The sequence below is a fragment of the Dromaius novaehollandiae genome, chromosome 16 (genome assembly GCF_036370855.1).
Source record: "Dromaius novaehollandiae isolate bDroNov1 chromosome 16, bDroNov1.hap1, whole genome shotgun sequence".
Lineage (NCBI taxonomy): Eukaryota > Metazoa > Chordata > Aves > Casuariiformes > Dromaiidae > Dromaius > Dromaius novaehollandiae.
The window spans coordinates 15,712,131-15,737,705 of record NC_088113.1 but is presented as its reverse complement, the minus strand read 5'-3'; the positions used below and the strand labels follow the sequence as shown (position 1 = coordinate 15,737,705).

Genomic DNA, 25,575 nt, shown 5'->3' with positions numbered 1-25,575 from the left:
ATTTCCTCACAGAGAGGATGATTCATTTTGGACTGTGCTGTCAAAAGGCAGCTATGGAAACTGCAGCTGTGGATGTATTAAATAGGAGTGAGGCAGGTGCTTACTGGAAAAAATGTTAGGGATGGAAATAGGCACCAGTAGCGCTGGGAGGAATCCACAGAGCCAGCTTCCGGTTTTCAGTTACAGCAGTGAGTTATTCCACATTTGCGTTGCAGATACGCAACCGTTCTCAGTCTGCAAAGATGCTTGGCTGCCATGGACTTTCATGAACACATGCCCAAGAGGCCATGTTCACCATCCCCTCTAACACTTTTAAAAAGGAAGAGGAGTATTAAATCCTAGGATGAAGGTAACAGCTTCAGGATGGAAAAGGCTGAGCAATGATGGTGTAACAGAAAGAAAAATTTGGCCCACATTGGCTTCCTCCAGCAGGGCTGCTTTTCTCATTAGTATCGCTAGTGCTAAAGAGCATCTCTGACATATGATGGGATATCAGAAGTTTAGCCCTGTAGAGGAAAGGCATGGAATGATGGGGAGAGATATAATGGGGAGGAAAACCCCAAACAACAAAGGGGATGACTTTGAGTATTTTTAGGAAGAGATGCTAAGGGGAATCCGAAATTTGCAGGCTGTTATTGGTGCCATGTTGACTTCAAAAGAGAGTTCAAATTGTCTAATGTTCTGCACTCCACGGGACTTGTTGAGATATGAGTCTGGTAGTGAAACTGAAGGAGAAGCTTCCAAAACTGCTGTTTCCCCAAAACTGCATGCTTCCCTTAGCTCTCATTCTTCCCTTTGCTTCTCTCAATCCTGGCCTTTTGGATTCTGATCTCATGTAATTGCAGATGCTACCACTGCTTTCTGTGGAGTCACTGCTATTTATGCTAGCAGGAAACTGGGCCTGAGAATTTGCAGAGAAGGAAAAGTCACTGATCATAGGAGGGACAGCATAAAAATGTGAACTGCCGGAACTGTTTACTAAGGTTGTTATTGCTTTCTTCCTGCACCTCAATGTGAGTCCATTGACTCAGGAATCATGTCTGGATGTCTCTGGGTCATAAATTGAAAGCAGTTTCAAGTTTATCTCAGTGCAGCTCCATTACACCCGGATTTCTCTGTGCTGTCCCCCTTCCCTGCCTGCACACCAACCGACACAAAGATAGCTACAAAATACAGCTGTAATAATAAAAGCCTCAAGGTTATTTCAGAAGTCCAAGAGCCAGACCCTCAGCTGGTTCAAATCAGTGCAGATAAGTTGACTACACTGGAGAGACAGCAATTTTACACTGGCTGAAGATTTGTCCCTGAGATTCCTTTTTTCGAATGGCACAGGGAGAAGCTTGCTGGAGAGGGCTGAGAGGAAAAGCATCCTGTTTTCTTTTGGGAGAGTTTAAGACTTTCTGACTCAAATGTCAACCATCAATTTGTTATCTCCTGAATACTGGGAATACAGTTTGCTTGGTAAAAAACACATCTGTTCTTCAGTTCACTGGCACTTCTTTGAAAGCATGTCCAAGCTACCTGCCTAAATGCCTCCACAAAATTAGGTTTCAGTTGCATATGTTTCATTGTGTATTGCATGTTTCCATGGCACATTGAGTTGCCAAATAAAGCAATCTGCAGCACATTTAGTTTATCTTAAAGCCTTTTAAATCTGTCTCCTCAAAGCTTGAAATTCTCTTATTTGGGCATCCAGTGTTTTTGAAATCCCTATGCCAATAATTCTTAATGACGTGTGTGTCTAGCCAGAGTAATTCTCCTCATTCAATTTGCAATTCTCCAAGTCAATCCTTTCAGCATTGTGACTGTAGCAGTTTATTTTGCATTCTGAGACATGCAGCTCTCTTAAACAAAATGATCCTGACTTTGTAGGCAAAGCGATGCTTTATAATGAAGGGCAACCAAACTTAGTTTGGGAAACTAGGGGTAGTATTATTTTTGCTTGCTTGCTCTCCTGGGTTCCAAGCTAACACACATCTATGTACACAGGCATGCACATACACCTTCCTTCCCTTAGCATTTGACATAAAGGACAAAAGCTGAGCCATTTCCCATTTGGCAGGATATTTAGTCTTTCCTCTTCAAAGAGCATGTTGGACTGAGGCTTGTATCTTATGCTGTTTCCCATGCTTAGGAGCTAATATCTGCAGTAACGGACAGAAACTCTACTGTTAAAGCCTAGACTCCTAGTTTATAGAGGCAGCATGCTCAGAGCATCCTGAGGGACAGAAAGAGGCCCTTTGTAGCACTTAATGGGCAACCTCAGCCATCTACTGAGAGCACACTGAGGGGCTCTGGGGGAAAATGTTTGCAGCTGCTCTTTGCTATAAAGAGGATTGCAACAACTGGGGTCTTTAGAAGGGGTTGGAGTGAAGAAAACTAGGTGGGAAATGGGAGTTTTCATCAGAATAATACAGAATGGACACGTGTATTTCTGTCTTCAGTGACCATTGTTACTTACATGCTTGTTTCATCCGGAAAACAAGAAGCTTTTGAACCCTGAATGAGGAATATTTACATGAGCTTAAGAGGTTTTACTTTGGTCACTGTGGAAAAAAGAATTTATAAGCCTCACTCATTTCATACATTTATTTTTGCCTGTTCTTTAGTACCATCGAAGGAACAGCTATATTTAAAGATGTTTATTTTAAGTTGGTACTCTAGATTGAAAGGGTTTTTCATCTGTTTCTGCCCTCCATTGGATATAACATTTTGCAGATGGCAGCATTTATCAGAATCCCACTGCAGACTAGTTACTGGCATGGTGCCTTCAGAAATGGGTCACATCCACCCCCACTGCAGCTTCACTGAAGTCAGTGGAGTGACACCATGGGTAAATCTGACCCATCATCACAATTGAAGGAAACTTGTAAAGTGCTTCCTGAAGTATAATACTACACTCGGGGCACAATGGCTGGGTTGGGTTGTCTGGGTTGACTTGTTTGATGTAAATGTATTGAATTATATTTACTTTTCATGATTACTGAAAATTATTGGTTTGCGTTAAGAACCTCTTAGTTCTCTTAGTTCTGCTTCTCCAGTCCACGAGTGATTTAGGAACCAGCTTTCAAACATGCCATCTCAAATTGCAGCCACAGATTTGGGGATACAAACTATTTCAACAGCCAGAGATCGAGAAGGCGCCTGCTGTCCTGACTGAAGCCAGATTAAGGTGTTTTTCTTTCTTTCAGGCATTCCGCAAAATGTAACACCTCTACCATATTGTTTCTCACCGCTTCTCCTTTCCTGATTTTCTCAACACTCTCCTAAACTATGTGTTGTATAAGTCCCTCGAGGTGCTGGTCCTAAATGCTGCCTTTAATCACAAAGCACCTTACCTCACTAGACAGTCTTAGTGATTTCCATGGAACTGCTTACGGAGCACGGTATTGACAAGGCTTGGCAGAATCTGGCCTGTTTTGCCTAGGCCTAAGAATCACAACTCCACGTCTGGGTGTTAGGTGCAGCTCCATTCAGAGAGACTGTTTTTCATTTCTCAGTTTATTTTTTCTAATACTTCATTTATAGAAAGGTGCAGAGTAGTGAGTGGGAAGTGACATAGGCCATGAGGCCAAAAATCAGGCTTAGTTAGGGAAGGAACTTTTTCATGTTTTTTTTGTTTTCTGGGAAAAAAGCTTTTGGGACAAAGCTTTTCATGCTTACCTTCAGCCAAAGTCACTTGTTTGGAAAGTTTGAAGAAAATTGGTTCAGAACTTCAATGAGTTAAGGGAGGCTAGAAGTAAAGGGAAATTTGATGTTTTAAAGACATTTTCCACCCTGCCCTATTATACAGAAGGAGTGGTCAGGAGTAAAAGAGAATTCCCCTTTGAAAGTGTTTACCACAGGGAGCCTACAGAGCACAATGTTTATCCAGCGCTGCTATGGAAAGCCCAGTTCCAGTCATGCTGAAGACTTAAGTGAAATGAGAAAATGAAGATTTAACTGTCACTTGCCCATGTCCCCATTTTCTCTCTCCCTTCCTTTGCTTTTCTTATTCTTTGACAGATATTTGGGAAAGAGCTTGTTTCTTAAAATGAGATTTGACACTAAGGCCCTAGATGCCTAATTGAGTTCCCTTTGTGGTATTTCAGCGAATGCTATCAATAATTAAGCTGACTAGCAGAGCATGGATAGTATTTGGTATAGGTTTTGACCATAGATAGCTTCTGTGATTCTAGGATGTGAACTGCTATAGTGGAAAACAGCAGAATTTCCTCTAAAAAGTGACCATCCAGGAACTAATGCTGAAGAGAGTACCCAGGCTGTTCTCGGAAAGAGCTGTGGGGTGGGAAAGAGAGAGCACCTGAAAGGTGTCAGTGTCATGACAGTGCCTGAGACAGCCTTCTCAGTGGTTAAACATATCTGAGGCATCAAGCTGGAAAAATACTTCAGAGATTTTGTAAGCTATAGGAAAAGTTCCAACTATTTAGCAAAGTTAATGCTGAGCTTGTCTGACTCATAGCACTAAAAAGCTGCTCCAAACAGTCTCACTGCTGAATCAATTAGCTCAGCGAGCACCCTTCCCATCAAAATAACATCTTCCCTTCTTGCTCACTTTTAAGGCCTAATTCAATAACTTCATTAACCAAAATACATAGAGCTACGCTCCCTTTTGTACCCATTCCTGCCAAATGTTGCTCACGTGCTTCGAGTTCCCTCGCTTGCATGCTCACATGTTCGATTAAGTTCCCTTCACTGCTGGAGTTTGGAGCCTGTGCTAGAAGTCAAAATCCTTAGGATTAACCCTACTCAGTTAATATTTGTCCAGACATACAGTGCAGGGATGTTTGGGAGGGATAGCTCCCAGGACCAGGCAGGTGCTGCTGTGGAGGTGATCAGTTTGGGTAACGCAGCCAGGGGAGCTGAACTGGGGGGTGGGTGAACTATGTGACTGTCCAGTCCAAAAGCATAGTGGGCTGCAGCTGCAGCTACAGCTGAAGAGGCTGGGCTAAGGCATGGGGGTCTGTAACACACAGTCAGCTCTGTATCCCCACAGAATGTACTTTACAACTTAATTTACAATTGGCACTGTGCCTGTAGCCTGCAAACTCTCATCGCCTCTTTGGCCACCAAAATTGTCTGTAGGCCTCTTGAGCATGTTTTGATTTCAGCAGATTTTTCTGTGTGCTATTTTGGTACTCATTGCAGCTATTTTATTTTTATTTTTTATGATTAATTAGTCAATTATATGAAATTACCTTTTGCAATTAAAAGCATAATTTAGAAAAAAAATTGAGCAGATAATGCTCATTTGTCATTAAATTGCTTGTAACTGAAGCTGTTGTATGGAGAGGTGCTTTTACTTTGTATTTTTACTGCTGGATGAACAACACCGATAAAAATAAAACCCTAACATAGTGCCTGGAGTGACTCAGACTTGTCCTTCAGTATTTAGGAGGAAAAGGATTTAGATTTGCAATTTGCATTGTTAATAAAGGGTATTTGGGCTTTGGGAGGTTGATGCAGCTCTGAGCTGAACTCCTGTAGTATAGAGTTGAAAGGACAGCGGATGTAACTAAGTGTTACTTCAGCTGTCGTGTGAAAGGGAATGTAAAATATCGTACTTTAAGAGTTGTTTCTTTCATGAAAAAGGAAGGACGAATCAGTTATTGCCTCTGTAATTGTTTAGTTATCCATCAGATGACTGCAAACTGCATGTGTGTACATTTCAAAGTGCTTTGGTGTAGACAGACACAGACCTTCGCTCCTGAAGAATTCAATGATTTGCCCCATGGGAATTACTGGACTTGCTGGAGTTCACTTAATGACACTGATGGGTCAATTCTCTGCCAGAGCCAACAACTCATCTTCATCATCTTCTCAACTTCACATCCACTAACGATCAGTCCTCATAATGAAGGCATTTTTCACCCTGCCAGGAGTCACAAGGAGAAAAATTGATTGACAGAGTTATCTGGATTGTAGTAATTAAATCAGGGCAGACAAATCCCTGCTCTCATTATATTTCAGACATGTCTGAACCATGAAAAACAGAGCTGAAGCATGCTGATTTGCTTCCTACAGTTCAAAATGTAGCATTAAATGCTGTATATGATACATAGTGTTGCTACACACGTCTGTGGATAAATTAGAAAAGTATAATTATAAATCACAAGGGCTCTAAATATGGATTTGGGGTTTAGCCATCGTTAGGGAAATGTCCATCTCAAATGTTTAAAAACAGCTATTAACTACAAGGCATTAATATTTTTCAGGAAATTAACCTGAAAGTATACCACACTTTCAAATGTACCTGGGCGCTCTCTGCAGTGCCTTGCATAAAAACAGAATTGTCTGCACTAGTGAGGCACTAGAGATGGCAAGTAGAAATAGAGATGCAAAACTGTAAGATATACAGTACACAATTGGCACAGGCATAGGATTAGTGGCTTGCACATATTTCTTGAAGTGGAATGCAGCTGTATAGTAATTGAGCTCTTGTTTGTAGATGAGAATGCAGATTTACATTGTAGAAACCAGAAGAGAATTTAAAATGCTATTTGACTTCTGTCATTGGTGAATTACTTGTTGTGCAGCACTTGCCTTAAAGAAGGATGTGTGTGGGGATGTTCTTTGCGTAATATTGCAATCTGAATTTAAGAACTGTTCCTTAATTCTCCTTTTAAAGATTTTTTTTCCTCCATCAGTTTATTAAGATGAGCCATTTTTCAGGTACTGTAAAATACTGTACCAATTTTAAACAGGATTATGCTGAATGAACTTGAATTAACATTAACCAGCTAATTAAGCTAATTCGATCTAGTTAATATTGGGTATGTAAGATGCACATTTAGACAGAGAGGCAGATTAGGGTTTAAAGCATAGGGCAAATTGAGTCAGGAAATCTGGAGTCAGTGGGCCAGATGCTCAGCTAGTATAAATAGGGCATAAGTTCACTGAGCTCAGTTTAGAGCACCAGCTCGCACTTACGGGGCACTTGGCCTGTATGTAGTACATTTGAAAACAAACCTTAGTAATTCAGAAATGCAGATGACAGCTAGAAGTAGAATTGAGACAAGAGTGCATTAATCAAAAAATCATTTCAGAAGGAATGAAGGCTTTGGGGAGATAATGCCTATTCCCCTCACATGACTGCTTTCGTGGATTCTTCCACTTTAGCTTCATGAAATACACAGATCCTCAGCTGGAATCAGATATCCGGGTCAGTGAGGAAATGCTTTGCCTCTAGTGCCGCATGCATGTTTGGGGCTGTAGTACTGCTTCTGACTTTCTGGAACTCAGCAGAAACTGTCAGCACCCTGAGCAGATTCACAGCTCAAAGAACACGCAAATAAATACAGATAATTAAAGAAAGATTTTAAGTGTATTTCTTTCAAGCAATTTTTTCCAAGACCTAAGCTTTTTATCACTTCTGACTTTCACATTTTATAACACAAGACTGTGTATTACAGGGCTTTATGTAAGACACTTAAATTTAAAAACAATCATGGTTTTGGATAAGCTTCCAGTGCCACTTTTCGCACAGTATTTTGCCAGTGCACTTTGATTCATATTGTCAGAAGTTCTTTTCAAGAAGCCTATCCAAGCAGAGTGTTAAATGGATAGGGCATTGGGCTGGGAATCAGGGGATTTGACTAAACTCTTGGTCTCCAAAATTGTCAAACAGCCAATGACTTCAAGAGGCCAGGAGAACACCAATTAAATTATCTTCCCAGCTCTCTACTCTGTGATTGGAAAAGTAACTTCAAAATCTTCCTGAGTGTTTTTTTCTCTCCTTCCATTAAGAATGACCAACCTTCCAAGCCAAAGCCTCCATTTTAGGACTACTTACAACCTTCCTTGCTATGCTTGGTGTGTGAGGTATATAGAGAAAAATGTGTCCTCAAGAAAGGTATGGAGGTGGGAGGTAATACCAAAACTTTCTTTGAATCCTGTTTCTGATGTTGGTGTGTTTGGGAGTCTTCAGCACTTCAAATAACTTCTCTATTTAAAATTCTTTATGTATAAAATAGATATAAACATAGATTATCTGTCTTTTAATGCAGGCGTGGTATGAGTTTGAGACTGGGAGGGGATTACTTGAATATGTCCTTCCTTAGAGGCCAAATGTTTAGGTACTGGGATTTCTTCTTCACATGCTCCCTGTCAAAATATTCTTAATTCAGTTCAAACTGAGCCAGAGATGCGTATCTGGAAAGCCAAATACTACCATGGAAGCTGTCACTTCCATCTCCAACAGACTGAGCATCTTCCTTTGGAATGACAGCTAACATGTCATGACAGTTTCTATTGATGTGTCCTTCTTCTGATAGCCTCATTAGTGTTTTCACTCACATCCAAAGGGATTCTGGGAAACAATCACTCTGACATAAATCTAAAAGATGTGCATATTGAAATGCCACTATTGACTTTGACCTGTCAGTGTATGTATAAGGCAAATTATCTGCTCTTGGCATGTTACCTGACATACTGCCTTGCTTTTGCAAGGATTGCTATTCAACAAAACTCTCTGTTGAATGTTTCAAGAGGGTTATAGAAATGGAAGTTGATGCAGAGTGTGCTGGTTGGCTGCAGGTGCTGATTATCATTTTTATATAGATATAAAGATACGGTGTAGTGTAATGCTGCAGACTGCCAAGGCTCAGACCAAGTTCCACATGGAGGACAGAAAAGTTCATTCATTTGGAATTCAGAAAACAGATGGTGGAAGCATAGCTCAGCTCAGTAATGGAGACATACCCAGTCATTTTACTGATACATAAAGACCGATCTTTAAAGGGCTAATAGGGAAATGATAAAGGTAATGGATCAGATTCTGTTGCCTTTGGGTTGGTCTGCATATCACCACCCATCCAAAGCTGCACTTACTTTTGCTATTAGGTCACCTGTGTAAAAGACTGGGGAGATTTTCAAGACATGCTGTGTTTTATAGCAAAGTTGACGTAAGTGATTGTGAGGACCAGGCACAACAAGGGGGGACTATGATGTGCAGTGAGAACCATGAGATGAGAGGACTGGAACTTCCTTAAGTGAAGAAGATGCTGAACTGAATGTCCTTATGAGTTAGGCACAGGTTTACCCTATGTTCAAAGGCCAGTCTGGCCTCAGGCAAAGATTTACCCAAGCGATAAAGCAGCTCTGTCCTGGCCCATTATTCCTTCTCTGTCTCCACAAACCTTTATCACTGCTAGCTGTCATGTGTACTCCCAGTCTCTCCAAAGTGTGGAGAGGATGTACCACTGTACAGTTGTTATTTATCACTGACCTTGGCAGCTGGTGTACATTAGTGGAGGCTTTATTGAGGAGCAAAGGAGCAGGGATAGGATCGGTTTCTTCCTAAACCCTTTTTGTGATCTCCTTGAGCCACCCAGAGGACTGGAACCAGGATGGAAATAGCTCTGACTTATGAGAAAATGGAAAGTGCCATGACTAGAGCAGGGGGTACACTATTATATTCTGGTATTCTGTTATGGTGTTAAAAGGAGTCAAGGGAGGGCAATATTAAATATGGATGACTCAGTGTAAAATAAACGAAAGACAAGTCTGAAGTTCCATTTTGAGAGACCCTGCCAGTACCAGAAGTTACATCTGCACAGTAAAGAAACTGGTTGACTGGACCAAAGCTGGAGAAAGTTCACTGGGGCAAATAAGAATCTTCTTTTTCAGAAATGGAAAAATGTCATTACAACATCTAGCTCAGCCTGTGAATTGATGTGAAGTGGTGAGGCCCCATGGCCCTCACTAAGCGATACTGATTTGCATCAGTGGAGGACAGGGCCTCTGGACTCAGATCGATGAGAGTAAATAGAACATGGAGTCTTGAGAGATGGCTGAGAAAGCTACAGCTGAAGGAGAAGTGAGGAGGAGGATGAGTCAGGAGGTGATGAAGGAAGGAATGATGAATAATGGAAAGAAAGGCAACCTTGGGAAAGGAAGTGTTCATGCCATTCAGAGAATAAAGGTCGCAAATATTTTTCAGAGAAATAAATTATCTAACCACGTACCAGCTGTGTTAGACGTGAGGAATGGAGTATTGGAGGAACCACTTCTAAAGTTGATGGCTATTGATAATTCAAGGAGAGAAACACAGGAAATGGTATCATTGGACTACAACCCTGAATACAGTTTCTAACCGCACCCACCTGCAGATAATATTAAGGAGAGCTGGACAAAGTGCTGCAAAGGGGTTGTGTAAAACAGCACTCACATTTTATGTTTACTTTAGTCATAGTCATAACCCTTTCTTTTTAAAGCAGGAAAATAAGGCAGCTTGGGTCTGATGGCCTGTAAGAGCACAGAGAATTCCCCCCAGCCCTTGCAAGCCTGACCTCTCTACTTCTAAATCAGCAGAACAGATAAAGACTTGCTTAGTTTGCAGTCAAGCCTAACCCTTTTCCTGTTCAACAAAGGTTGCAAGCAGGCACTTCCCTTTTTCACTCTGAAGAGCTGATGTGAGCATATGTCATCCTCAGTCTGCCACATTTTTATCCAGTCAGGAAACAGAACTCGTAACATGTGACTTTCATGGCTGAGTGTCAAAACAGGGCAAGAAATCTTAAACTAAAAATTAAAGAGCAAACAGAATTTGCAAAATACTTCTGTCGTATAGTTTGGAATGCTGTGATATGGAGACATTAGTTCTTCTGGGTCAGTTCCTGATGGCACTATCTATTGCCTCAGGTAGAAATCAAATCTCTTACAACCTCTGTGATGAGTAAAAATGTTGAACCAAAATGTCATTTTGTTTAAAAATGGACGGTGTTCATCATACTCAAAAGGAAAAGATACAAAGACTACCATAGTTCATCTACTGACTTGGAGGCCGTTGTTGCAGATCAAATATCTAAGTTTTTTTCCTCCAAATGCATGTTACTTCAGTCTTTGGGATGAAATTGTCTGCAGGGAAAACAACTTCCCAGATGTTCATGTGTTTCTGAGCCTGGAAAAACCTTGGCCTTCAAATGGCCCAGCAACCACAGCTGGGAATGGTGATCTGTCAGTGTGCATTTTGGAAATAGGACAAGGAGAAATTTGTCAAATACATGATTTGTTACAAATGAGATACTTAATTCTAGTAATGTGTCTGCAAAACAGTAATGTTTAAAAGAAATAAAAAGGAAAAGGGCATGTGAATGTGTCCTTTGTCACTAGGACTAGAATTTATTTATGAAGTATGGCAGGTAGAGGGGGCTTGAGATGTTTTCCTTTGTTTCAGACCAGACCTTTTGAATGCCTGGATTCTGCTGCCTCCTGTTTGGTATCCACTGAGCTGATGTGCTTAAGATAGTTGACCTTTTCTACTCAGTAGTACCCCATTCTCTTTCCTGACTCTCACCAGCTTTCTCTGCTTCTTCCCTGCTCAGTTCAGGGGGTCAGCTACAGCTACCGCCTTTGTCAGGACAGAGAAACAGTCAGACTGGAGAGTAATACAAGTATGGGAAGCAATAAAGCAATGAGGGTTTTTTTTGTTAACATTGGCACTGACTTACCCTGTGAAGCAGGGCTCAAAGAAATATACACTGGAGATTTTGAGAGTAAAATTGGACTTTGAAGCACTTTCCATAATCCCTTCTATATATTTTCCAAAAATTACAGGGTAATGGAGTAGTGAATGCTGTTTAACGGATACTCATGAGCAGAACCGTGTCAGGAGCAAAACTTCCACAATCTTAGAGTGGAAAGGGGGCAAATGAAATCTGGATTGCTCCAAATCCATCCTCATAGTGGCTACTCCTCTGTTCCCTTCTTCTTCCCCAGTACATATGGCCTCTCTCACTTTGTGATTTTAATAAAGAGGAAGGGTAAGTGTACAGTGCTGGGAGATGAAAAACATCATGCGGCTTACTCACAACCTTCTACATTTCAGAGAGCTTTCAGAGAGGGATCTCTCATTTGATGAAGATCCTTTTCTCTGTTTAGTCATAAACAGATGAATCCTATAATAGCCTCTGTTTCCTCTGCTACAGGAGGTCTGTATGATTAATAAGATCTCCCTGTAGTGAATGCCAAGCCAAACAGATGAATGCAAGGCGCATCTGCTGTAGATTAAACATTTGGAAAAAACATTTCATAAATATTTTTTTCCACAACAACATATCCATATGGCAGTTAACTAGGGTATATATTTAAAACCTTGCATGTACAGTATATAACCATGCATATGTATTTAATATACTTATTAAATAAGTACTTATGTTGTCACTCAACAGATAGCTTTCTGATATGACTTTTAATCTATTTGAGATGTCAAATCAGGGTGTTTGAAAGGACCACATGTGCTTTATCAAGCAAAACATGAGAAGACACAGCTTCTGAGTGGGTGCATTAGTAGGAAGCAAACCTTTTATTAGTTCTCAGAAACTAGAATATGTAAGATAATTACCTGGTTAGTACCAGGTAAATGTACAATAAGATACACTGAGTATGGTTAGAAAGATAAGGTTGTCCTGGAGAGAATGCAAACGGATCCTGAGAACAGGGGAAAGTCAAACTAATTTGAGATTTCTTAGCTTTAGATGCTAGCACCTAAATTTAGCTTCACAAATATTTCAAAATCCTGGGATTAATTCTCATTATGATTAATATTTTGGACTTTCTTATCCTACTAGAATGGGTTAAAGGGCTTTACAGAAATAATAAGAATTCAAATTTTACTACCCTGTATTATATGATGGAGAATTCATTTTTTCTTTCTCTGTCTCTCTGTATCTTCTGCCCTAGAGGACTGGACCATAATTTTGGATGGATGAGAAATGAACTCTGACAACTAAGCTCAAGCTAAAAACAAATTCAACAAATAAAGATTTTCCAGAGCAGATACCAGCACTCTCACGTAAGTCAGTCTTGCCTCTTAGTATGTTGTTCTTGTAAAACTTAGCAATATTATTGTGCACTTATTTTATGATAGACTTTTTTTTGGTTTACTGGTCATGAAGACCTAAGATCCTGGTATGTGATTCAAAGAACCCAATTCCTGAAATGTTTTTTAAGAGTTGTCTTAATTGGCCTTCCAGCCTAGTAGCCAGAAACAGAAAAAATCAGTCTTTATGTATTCCATTGTTTGTTGTCTTGTTAGAGATTAAAACCTGGTTTGCGCATGTGCATGGAAAACTGGAACAGTTATCTGAAGATAAAGGCGCTCTGAATCTGACATTTGCACCAGGGATGGCTAGTGCTTGTCAATTCATGTCTGTCTGGGCTCTAAGAATGTGGATTTCCAGACCTTACAGCATGATATCTGCAACCAGACATGACGTTTCCCCACATGCCTTCACACAGATTGCAGAACAGAGGAAAATAATTGCCTAACTTCGCTTTTATCACACACCATTAGGTACTTGGCCGACTTAAACAAGAAAAGCTTCTTATGTTCAAGAAACTTTTAATATTTATGTTTGTTACAGTTTCAGACTTTTCTGCCTAAATGATTTGTTTTCTGATGTTCTTGCTGTAGTTTCCCGTACGCTTCCCTGAGCCTCCCGTTACCCTGCTCCGAGGGCAGGTGGGAGCATGGAGCTGGTCAGTTCCCTCACTTTTGAAATACTGGCTTGGTGACTCATGTCTCATTCTGCTTTAGACTCCTTTCTTCAAGGCCTACTTCTCCTTGCTTTGCTCCTGTATTGTAAAGCACTGCTTTACTTTTAAAGTCAATTTCTTTTTTTATTGAAATGTCTGTGGAGTCTTGGAACAAATTATAGACCAGAATTTCCAGAAATCTCTTAGAAACAATGGAAAACTACTGGATTTGGTCAGGGAGCCTCCAAAACCAAAATCTTAAAAGTGGCCCTTTTTTAATCTGTGTTGAAAACAAAAAACAGGAAGTGAAGCCTGTCTGAACACAACTCATTGTCAAAAATATTTGGTTTTACAGCCACAGTGTGAGCCTACCGTGAGCTGTTTGTGAGGTTCACAACAGAATTTTTTCTACACATCATGTGTTACTCCTATACATTAAATTGTTCTGCAGCCAGATTTAATAAATTCAGTTTAGAGAAGCTCATTGTTACTGTGGTTTAACAGAAGTTTATTTTAGATCATTTTTAATCTGTTCTCAGTGAATTCAGCTTAAATTGATATAATCTAGGTTTAGTTTGATTTAATGTTCTCACAGCCTTTTGTACTGGTTGAGCAGAACTGATTTATAAGAGCATCTTAATTTAAGCCTTTCCGATTCTGGATTCCAAAAACGAGTAAGTAAGCTTTTGCTTATGCTTTGATAAGGCTACATCACCTGTATGTCTCCATCCTGGTGAATTTACCCAGCTGCTTGAAGTACACTGTGAATGCCAGAGATAATAAATGATGCAAGCACCTCCAGCTCTGGCTTATTGTTCTAGGTATGAACCTCCCATGCAAGTGGGCAGAGAGTCCATCCAAGAAGGGAACTGGGATAATATCCCAGATGCTCCCACAGCATCCTGTAATAATCTGGAAAGATTGTTGTAAAGGAAAAAGGTTCCCAGACAGTCCCTGTGGTAGCAGCAGTAACATTCATTGAGGACACAGTATTCTTAAAAGGCAGACTTGGATGTGCATGAGCCAGCCTGTGAGGATAATGTGAGATCCACGGAATTTCGCAAAGGGTCTTTCACTGGATGGTTACTCTTTACTTTCTTCTGCCAGGTCTCTGCCAATGCCTCCCACAATCTCACACAATCGGAGGGAAAAGCAGTGGGCTCGTTATGATAAGGGGATGTTTCCTTGGGAAAATTTTGCTTGCTTTATTTTTTATTTAATAAACTGAAGAATAGCTTATTTAAGTGAAAAAAGGAGGGTTGGATGGGTAGACAGAAAAGGTCGAACTGAACCTTGATTTAGTCCATTATTTGCAGGTGGTCCACCTCAGAGATTAAACTGAGTTAGGAAATTAGCCATACCACTCTGACTAGGGTCCATCCTAGTAGGTGTAGATTTACTGAGCAGCGGGGCATTGGCCTTGGCACTGACCTGCATGGGAAATGTCTGTTTGATTGTGCAGCATCCCCTTCTCTCCCATTCGGATTAAGACTGTTTTTACCTCTTTCTATGAGCCTTCTAGATTGTCAAAAGAATGACTGGAGACCTTGAGCGGTCTCATTCCTCCTACGTCTTTGCCAAAACGCCAGACCATGGTTACTAGTAGAGATGATAGAAAAAACATTTTTAACAAGAAACTTTTAACTGAAAAAGACATTTTCTAGGAAAATATTTTATATTTTGCTAAAAAAAGTGCTTTTCATTGGAAACACAAACCCTTTTCATTAAAGATACTGGTTAGAGAAATCAAAACTTTCCTACTTGCAGGGCTTTTTGTCAAAAAGGTTTAGCTTTTATAGACAAAAGTGAAAAAAAAAAGTCCCAAGTTTTCACATGGTAAAAACCTGCTTTCCTGATCATCTAGAGTTCAAACAACAGTCAATGCAGAGTTTTGCTGCCTGCAGCTAAGGGCTTTTAGCATCTCTGCTTTGGCTAAGGATCCAATGCAAACAATTTAGCTGCTGTCTAAGGTGAGAAGTGCATTCTGTGAATAGAGAGCAGTTGCGGGCTGGGAAAGGGAAAGACAACTTTTATCTGAAAATGTCACCTTAAACTCTCTCTAAAAGTTACCCAGGTTCTCAACCAGTATGTTTTTGTGACTTAGCTACATTTCCTGCCAGAATATGCAGTTAGATACAGATCCCTTGCTCCTGTAGCATGGAAATCTGAATAATAATTTCATCTGCAGAAAGCCCTGGTGAATTGCTGGCCTACTTTGCTCTCCCGGGGGAAAGGTGCATTTCTGTAATCCAGGAGCCATTGCTTTGGCAGATGGCTCCATTTACTCAATGAGCAGGTCAGGACAAAAGGAAAAATAGAACATAATCCAACAGCATCCAATTAAAGGTAGCTCTGTGCTACTGTATCAAAAGTCATTGCTGTCAAAACCTCTAAGGAGTGTGTCTATTTTTTAGTCTTGCTTCCTAAGGAAATGAAGCTGTCTGCCTGTCTACCTTTCTGTCTGTCAGTGTCGATCCTCTCCCATTAACTTTTGAATCTGTTTGCCAGTGTCGAGCAAAAATGACCGGAGGGGAGGAGTTTTCAAATGTATGAAATTCCAACAAATTTAACAAAATTTACCAACTGGGATAGACAGAGACCCAAAGTGCCTTCATGGAGGGAAGAGCAAGCAGAACAGAGTCTCCATCCGTTCCCAGCCTGGCATGCAGATTGGGCCTGTTGGCCTTGGCATGCACGTATTGACTAGCTAGTCTGAACCAGCACGGTATCTGCTCCACTTGCCCGCCCAAACGCTGGGGAGTGTGCGAGGGAGCCGGGGGAGCTGTCTGCAGAGGACAAGATGTTAGGGACGGAGGAAGAGAGAAGAATATGGGAAGGGAGGGGGAGAAAGAGTACATATGACACAACTCAGTAAACAACCCAGCTTCATTAGTGGTGTTATTCCCCCAAAATCTTGCTAAAATACCAAGTTCTGTCCTAGATTATAATTCAGTGAAAACACCGCGGAGGAACCTGTCACTAAAGAAAACACCTGCCATGCTAGTGGAGTCTCAACGGTGACCTAGGGGTCCCTGTATAATGAAGTAGCTGGCAGGACAAATAATATTTATGTTGCATTCAGATGAGAATTTTGTCATTGTCTCCTCACAAAGAACTAAGCCCTGAGCCACACAGTTTTAGCAGAAATGTAACAAAACCATCGTGTGTGACTCTTTCTAACAACACTTAGATAGCACAGCTCCTAACATGGGTGCAGTTAGAGTGCTGTAAAAATGCTCTAGTAGTGTAAACCTCCTAATACCAAAATATCTTTATCTGGGGTAGGTACTGCTTTAATGACTTGGATAAAGTGGTGCCAGTTTGGGGGATAGAAAAGCTCTCAGGAGAAAAGATTTGATAAACCAACCAAGCAAACATTTTGGTTTCCCAAAAAGCTGAACTTCAGCATGCATTAAATTTCATCTCTGTTTTGACTGAAGCTCAAAAATGGTTTTGGAACCAGATGTAAACATTAGTATTATTATGGCTTTTTTAATGCTGAGCAAGAAAAATATCATTTGCTTCAGTTTTCCTGGAACTGAAAGAACAGTGAGAGATGGCAGAGCAGTTTCAAGTTCCAGCTGATTATTGGATTCATTAGAAATGGGCTGTCTGAAGCAAGCAATATAGGCAAACCCTGGAGAAAGCAGGGTGAGAGGTTTTTTTTTTTCCCTTTGTACGATTCCTGCTCCCCCACTCCCCAGGAGACTAGATATTTGGAATTATTTCAAGACAATTTTCATTGTGTTGGTAAATAGGCATGCACTTGTTCTGGGACTTTAGTCCCTAACTGATGGCTTTATCCAAGCAAAAAAGGGAAAAACATAAGCAAAGCTCAAACAATAAAACCTCAGCAATGGGTCAGGCCAGTTATTATTACATGATTTCAGGCTCTGAAAGGTCATTTATGTTTTCCAAGTTGGATTTATTTTTTACACTTTTTTGTAATATTACCTTGCTGTGTTTCATAATGTCAGGGAAAATGTCTGGTTTCAGGCCTAAAATGTCAAAGCAGCATTTTCAAAAGCACTCAGCACTGGGCCAAATGTTTTTATGCTGGAGTCAGTAGTAACATTCCCATTTGCCTTAGCAGACTTGGGCCAGTGCTGAATGTTACGGAAATCCACCTTTGTTACCAGTTTTGCAGGCAGGCTGCACTTGTCCACATTCCCCTTCCCTCTCCTCCTCCATAGCCCTACTCTTACTTGGCAAAATGTCTTGTAAGAAATACAAGAGCATGAGAATTAAGAGTCCTGGATTCACTTCCCCTGCTTGCTAATGACTACAGTCTAAATCGTAGAACTATTTTATGCCTCAGTTTACATCTAAGTGAAATATAAAATTCCCATCTCACAGGGCTTCATAGTTCACCAACATCTGGCGATGGCAAAATTGCTGCTTAAATAAGTGCCAAGTATATATTATGGAAAAAACCCTACTCCTATAGTGTTACAAGGAGTAATATAGATGAAGCTGATGTGATCTAGACATACGTCTCCATCTCAGCGCCTATGTTGGGGAGTTATTCTGGATGATACTGCCTGCAAAACCCAAGAATTTCCCTAGCAAGGAAACACAGGCTTCAAAAAAGTAGATAAGGACTTTTTTTTTTCATATTCCCTTCTACGTAGTTTTCCCCATTGGATTCGTCATGATGAAGGCAAAAAAGGGGCACAGAATAAATTAATTTGCTGTTCTGTTGACTATGTTTTAAAGTTAGGTTTATTTTCATGACTCCTCTCTCAGTTGGTGCACTATGGAAATACACTGTCCTGTCTGCCGCAGTGGTAGGTAGAACGTGATTGCTACCATATTCTTAAGAATTTTTTGCCTACGCTAGACATTTCTTATGTATCCAATTGTAGGTATTCCCTAGAGAAAAGAGAATGGTACCACTCAGGATTCTCTAATCCTTTAAACAAGATAAAAAATCCTACATTCCCCTATCGTTGCCTGCCCTCTCCTGTACCTTGCAATACTACCACATCAGCTTAGAATAAGCTGATAAGAGAAGCATATAATAAATGTCTTCTCACCAGTTCTTCTATACGGCAAGAATTTTTCCTTGGACTGGTATTCAATACCTTAGTTTATGAATGCTATCATTCTTTGCGAGAGCCTGTTTTACTGCAGAGGAGCATTGCTGTGATATAAGGGTATGATCCATATGTAGTTTTGTCCTTTTTTTTTCCCATGATGAGTGTTTGGTAGCATATTGCCATTAGGCTTATTATTCTTCACCCTGGGTGGAGGTGCAATATGAGCTGAAGCAGCTCACAGACCTCATGGGCTCCCGGAGAAGCTGGTTCGTTAGAAATCCTGCCATAAGAATTCTCCCTATCGTGATAGTTGTCTTAAATTCCTCTGTTATGCCAGCTGGAAGGAGGGAAGGGAGAAAGGGTCTGGCTCCAAGATGATAAAGAAGAATAAACAATGAATAAAATTTTGAAGCATTTGCCACAAATTTATGTTTCTCAGATTTGTGTATCCATTTGCGGAGGAAGGTAGTGGTGCTTGTTCAAGGTCTCACATAGACAAGGAAACCTGAAACTTCTTGCAGCCATGACCCTGATAACATCTGAATGCAGGGATATCCTTTCCCCCATTTGCAGCAATGGGGGAGCTGGGGAGCTGTGGTACCTCCCTTACTCATTTCAGATCCAGAGCTGCATTGACCCTACTTTTTTTATTTCTGGCAGTGTGCTTGCTGCTGTACAAATTAGCATCACAGAACAAACATTTTCTGTTCAGCAGAATCTTGTTTTCAAAGTACAAAACAAAGGTATAAGCATTGTTGAGCAGAACAAACTAGTTCCAGAAGACTGCAATGTATATATGACCCTCCCACACCTCACTCTTATTTATTTAAAATAGGCTTTCTGACTAAAATCTGGATTGAAGATGTATGTAGGAAATGTTATGGAATATTTCCTGATTTTCCTACCAAAAAGTCACTATTTCAGCCTGAGCTGAGCTAGTTAGAATTAGTTTATTTTATTTACAATTATTATATAATTATATTTATTATAGTTATAATCTCAGTTATAATCGATTGTAACTTTAAAGGCTACCATTACTATTGGTAGAATTTTGTATGGAGCAGATTAAATCAATGAGATACCAGCAGGACTCATTGTTCTCTATTTCTGGTATACAAAACCAGGGACAAAATTCAGAAGCTGGGGGCAGATCAGATGGGTAGAGATTGAGTTAAAAGCTCTATAGGCAATTTAGCTAGACAATGTCTAATACGTAAATGGCATCTCTATCAAAATCTTTCTGATTCAGCTCTGGCTGTCTTGACTAGGACTTTCACAGTTTTTGAATTACCAGCATTTTTCTATCAGAACAGCTTTCTGATGGTGAATGTTTTTTCTGCAAAAACAGATCAATTCACATGGAGGTTTTCAAAGGAAAGTGTTCCATTTTTTAAAAAATGAATTTTTTATATTTTTTAACTCAAAAAGGTTTTAGTAATTCAAACTGGACAGTTCTTTGCATTTGGGTATGACAAAATCTGATTTTTGTAAAACCAGATACATGTAAATGAAAGGGTGCCAACACACTTTATGGGGGGAAATATTTTTGACCAGTTTTAGACTACATACAAGTATTTTCTATTTTGAAAATAAATACTTGTTCTTCCATGTAAGAAATTACATGGTATACATTTTCTGCGTGAAGTTCTAGGCATTAGATTTTTCATCACCGGACAGCACAATTGCACCCTTTCCACAATATATAGTTGTGCTAAATACTGTTATATAAAGTATCAGCAGATATAGCAGTTACTTCAATGAGGCAAGAAAATATTGGATATTACATTTGCTCAATATTAATACATGCTTATTTCACATGAGAGGGTAGGAATACTCCTTTAATTTATTGCATGACTTCCTGTTTTTCTCTTTTTTGCAGAATAGCTACTTTAGTTGTACCTTCTTTGTCCTTCTCCAGGGACATGACCTAGGAAAAGGCATGAATTAGAACCATGGAAAAGTAGCCTTAACTTTGATTAAATCTACGACTCTGGTTTATTTAGAGCGAGCAGAAATATCTCTGGCTGTTCCTGTTCTGAGTTCTTAGCCATCAAAATACATTTCATAATATTGGAAAGCTATGGTCTAAAAAGATATAATATTGAGCCCATTAAAACTTCTGGAACTGCCCCAGTTTACATAGAGAGGAATAAACCTTGTACTCAGGATCATGTCTGGCAGTAAGTATTTGCAGGACATAGCTCTTGAGCAATAAAGCTCAGAAGTAATAACTTCATGATTTCGTTTTGCTGTCACATGGAGGTAATTCCACTGAAGCTGGGACTACAAAAATATCAAGTCTAGTGCACACTCTTTGTTACAATATGATCTGGCAGAAGATCTTACGAATGTTAAAGCATTCATTTTTCTAGCCTGATTGAAAGACTTGTTAATAACTTCACTTTCTGAGGGAAACGGAAGTGCATATTCATGCAGTCTCCTGCCAAACACATTTGGGAGTAAGGAATAACAGTTTGATTCCTCTGTCTTGAGCTGGCCTCCCAAACACCACTGCCTAAGCCAGGAGAGCGAACGGGAACCTAGAGGTGATCTCAATTTAAGACCTTCTTAATAACACTGAATCTGCTGTGTTCCCTTTGATGGTTAATCTTCCTTTTCAAACAGTTCTTAATTATGTTGTCAGGGCTTCTGTATCAAGTAAGAGAATTAACTATACATTTTGATGCAACCCTCCAATGAGAAAATTATTTCTTGAAAAAATTCATGTCCTACGGAAATTACAGAAGTTGCGTTGCATCTATAATAAGGACAACAGGTAGGAATTACTGTCTGAGAGCCTGCAGCACTGAGACTTGAACAAGCCGGAGCTGCTTTCTAATCTGGGATGCTGAAACCACAATGACCCTTCAGCTGTTTGGAAATGCTAATGTTTACAGAAATGAGCTGTGTGTTTTACAATGTCTTAGATAATACATTTAATTTGTATGATAGTGGGCCATTGATTTTATCATTTTTCTTTTGGTTGTTTATTATTTTAGTTTCCTTATTTATTGTTTATATCTTTATATTTCTCTATTAATGCCCTCAGACATAGGCAGTAAAATAAGTGAGCAAGGCCAACTGGCTTAGCTCTCAGCTTGTCCCAGCTTCGCCGTGTTGGCACCCACAAAGGAAAAGAAATGGTAGATCAAGATGTAGGTCTCTATATTATAAAAGAACTCTTTCTTCTTACAGGGTCAGCTTCTGTTAAAAACTGCTCCTTTATTTTAATTTAAAAAAAGGGGTAATTTCATGCTCACTGTTCTCTCTTGGCACTTAGGGAGAGATTTTGAAAGGTATAAATGGCAGTTAGACACCTAATTCCCATGGAAAGTGCCTGTAACTCCACCATAATGTCAGTCAAATTGCACGGAGATGAGACTGCTCGCTGCCTGCACAAAGCAGTGCCACAACGTAGGAGTCTGCGCGCTGGATGCGTGAGCCTCTTCGGAGTGGTGTGTGGCCGGGCTCAGAGGCAGGAGCTGCTGTTGCCAGCGATGCCCCAGCCTTGACCAAGGGTGAGAACTAGCTGGGTATCTTACTGTAATGCATGCTCGTTATTCATCTTAATTCCTAGAAACGTGGGATGTTAGGATGTTTTTCTGGCAGTGGGAAGCCTAAAGGAGGGTTTGTATCGTCTTCCGACCTGCCCTCACTGATAAGCCGGCATGTAGGGTGCTCCCACATCCCCCAGTGGGGCTGCCTGGCCCCCTGCCTTAGCCTGCAGCTGCCTCCTCTTCCGCACATTGTCCTAACCCAGAGGTTCCCTCCCTGACTCGCTGCCCCTCACAGTCTCTGACATCCTGCTGCTCTCGGATAGTGTGAAGCACATGGAAATTCTTCCTGAGAGCATGCTGAGCTTTATACTTACTCACATGCCTGAAGACCTTGTGGAATCAGGGCCTTAAAAAACTGAAACAAATTGTTCTTCTTAAAGAAGACATAACTATCTAGCCTTCTCTGAAATCAGAGTGATTAGGAAAGAGTAAGTCAGCAGCTGCAATAATCCTTCTTGAATTCAAATGCAGTTTTTTAAAAGCCCAATGTAAAATACGCTTGAAACAGTGGGCTCCAGTCCTTATAAAGCCCCATGCAACTATGTCAGTGTAAATCCTCGCTGTAAAAAAATGCTTAAGCATGTTTGCACCCTGAAGCACATGACTGTCCAGACAAGTCACATGCCTGACATTAACGTGTCATGTGCACGTTCTGCTCTAGCCCTCTCTCTGGCATAGGAACGAAGGGCTGATGTGAGGCTTGGAAAGGGCTGTGAGCAATGAAGCACAACCAGGGCTCATTACGCAGACTGTGGAAATGAAGCACAGCCCATCAAGCACACATTCCTGAGCTGTCTCTGAACCTTTCTGTCTCTCGATCTGCCACCGTATGCTGACTCCCACCGCCGCACACCCGGCTGGGAGGGCGCTGCATGCAGAAGCAGACCCGTGGGGTTTTAACTCTCTGCCCTCTGGTGGTTTTAGCAGCCTTCTGAAACATGTGGTACAAACATGGCTTTATGCTGTGCAGATGAGCAAAGTATTTTTTCTCTTGCTATTGTGTCAAAGCATCATGTATAATTTAAACAATATTTATAAGATTACTAGAAATAGTCAAATTACTTTTTTTTTAAATCATGTAGAACATGGCAAAACCAAATGAAATCAGTGTGAAAAATCTCCTTTAATTTCAGCCTGTACAATCAGATGTGAGTCTGTGTGCAAATGGATTAACATGCCAAAAAGATAACTTGAGGCTAGAAGTGTAACATCACTCAGTAAATTAACATCAATAATTATAAGCTGTAAACAGTAGCAGATATAATTAAGATTTGAGGCCCAAGGGCTGTGTATGCCTAGCTGCAGCTGACATCATCAGACGCTGTAATCGTGATGCTTGAGTCCCCTCCGGAGACAGCAGAGTTACAAACATTACCCTACATGGAAAAAAGTGTCAACATATTAGGAGCATTTGCAAAGTTCCTCTCTCTCTCTGCTTTAAGGACGAAGAGGGCTCTTTCTAAAAGATGAAAATACAAATCTTTGGTTTTCCTTTGTGTGATTCCACTGTTTCTCTTGGTTGTTTTGCAGCTGAGGATATGTCAGAACATTGTGTAAAAACATTTCTTTTCAAAGGGTAAAATTAAATGAGTGGTTACAGAACCCTGCAGATAGAAAACTGTCCCCAAAGAGTGGAGGATATTACTTTGTTAAATTTGTGAGGGGGAAGGAATAAAAATGAAAGAGGAGAGGAGTGAGGGGATAACTACTGAGCTTCTGAGCTGTGTGAAAAGAAAAGCAAAACAAAACAGATGTTTGTGTTTGGAATATCCTTTCAGAGCTCTGCATCATAATAATCATAAAAAAAAAGAGCCAGGGCATGGGTTTCAAATGAAACTATTCAAGCATTTTTCAGGATGTGGGGATTATTGGTGCCTTTCAATGGAATATTCAGTGCTTTGCAGAATCAGACATAAGAAAAAGCAATTGAGTACTCACCATTATGGTAAAAAAAGCAGTTTGTTGTTCAAGTCCTAGTGCCTCAGCAATGAAAGTAGCATCCACAGAGGACTTTGGTCAAATTTGAGCTAAGAGCTGGACAGCAGTAGTGTATTTTGTTGGTAGAAGTGCCTTTAGAGTTAGAATTTTCAATGAAATATTTGCATCACTGAAATTCCTTCTGTGGAAGCCCTTATTCAAATTGCAGAGAGTCTTATGATGTGCAACAATTTCCCTTGCTCAATGAAGAATAGCTGCTTGTAGCATTGGTGGGCTCAAAGGATGGTGATGTAAAGGCCAGACAGCTTAGGTAAGTGTGGGTATCAGTAATGACTCCTATTCCAGGTCCAGAAGGGCTGCCTTTGCTACAGGTAACGCAGGTATGAAATATGGAACCAAAAGATGAAGTTTAAGTGCTGACAGAACTTGATGCTGTCCTCTTGGTCTCCTCCTGGGATAGATGAGGTACATCTAGGTAGTTCTGTTCTTCACAATGATATAATTAATTCTAAATGAGGCAACCCGCACTCTTTTACCACTTCAAGATAGTATGCATTTAGGCAAACCCTATGACATTTTATGCAATGTTAAAGACACTTAAGTTAAATGCAATTTACCTTCACTTAAAGACATCTTGCAGAGCAAAGGTTGCCTAAAGTGTCCATGGAAACACGGGCCAGGAGCATCATTTTGTCCTTAAGGTCAGGGAAAGCAAGTCTGCAGTAGCACTGCTGGAATCCACACTGATGCAAATGGGTCCTGGGTGAGGTTAGGTAATATTGACTTAGGTGTTTTCGGCCTTTCAGTGTTTGCAGGATCTGCAAACAAGTATCTTTAGAATGGTCCTACCAGGGCTGCAGCAGAGCTCGCAGAATTCCTGTTAATATCTGAATCAACACAGGAACAAGCTACAGACACATTCTTACCAGAAAGTCATAGAGGGATCCATAAGATGAGGTCTTAAACTTCCTCTTGCTCCAGTAAAAAACGAGTGCAATAGGTGTGTCTGCTATAGTCCATGAGACTGCAGAAGCACTGAAAACATGATCCTATGTGGCTTGCTGCTCAGAGGAGAAAGAACTCCATGCACTGTAAGACAGAACCCAGGTGGACATGTGTGCTCCGCAGGCTGGAGCTGACACCAGAGTACAGCCACATCAGCATGGCCCTCTCTCTGTCATGTTTAATCTTGCTGGGGAACACCTTGAACTCAGCCCTGACACTCTGTCCTGTTTTTGGAGCTTTCTGCAACTCTGCACTGTGCCATGTGGCTGTACCAGCTATCTCAGAGCTTTTCCCACAGCAGCCCACTGCATGGTGTAAACACGCTTTTACTCACATAATAGAGCAGAGAGTAGACAAGTCTGATCACACATAAAAATGAATATAAATTCTCTCAGAGAAAACAGCCTTTGAAGAGTGTTGGAGTTGTCCTGTGAAGCACAAACAGAAGCAAATCTTTCAGTTCTTGGCTTAACAAAAGAGCAAAAAGCAACTGAAGCTTAGCAGCCCTGCTTGCCTGTTGGTAGCAATCTTAGTGGTTTGTGGGGAGGCCACATCTTAGG

The 25,575-nt window shown here is 40.5% G+C and overlaps 1 long non-coding RNA gene across 1 annotated transcript in view; it reads left to right on the top strand.

Moving 5' to 3' along the window:
* LOC135330129 (uncharacterized) overlaps window positions 1-25,575 on the top strand; it is a 208,156-nt gene that overhangs the window by 147,552 nt on the left and 35,029 nt on the right. The window contains exon 5 of the long non-coding RNA XR_010391937.1: window positions 12,682-12,793. This is a non-coding gene — a long non-coding RNA (uncharacterized LOC135330129). The remainder of the gene's footprint in view (window positions 1-12,681; window positions 12,794-25,575) is intronic.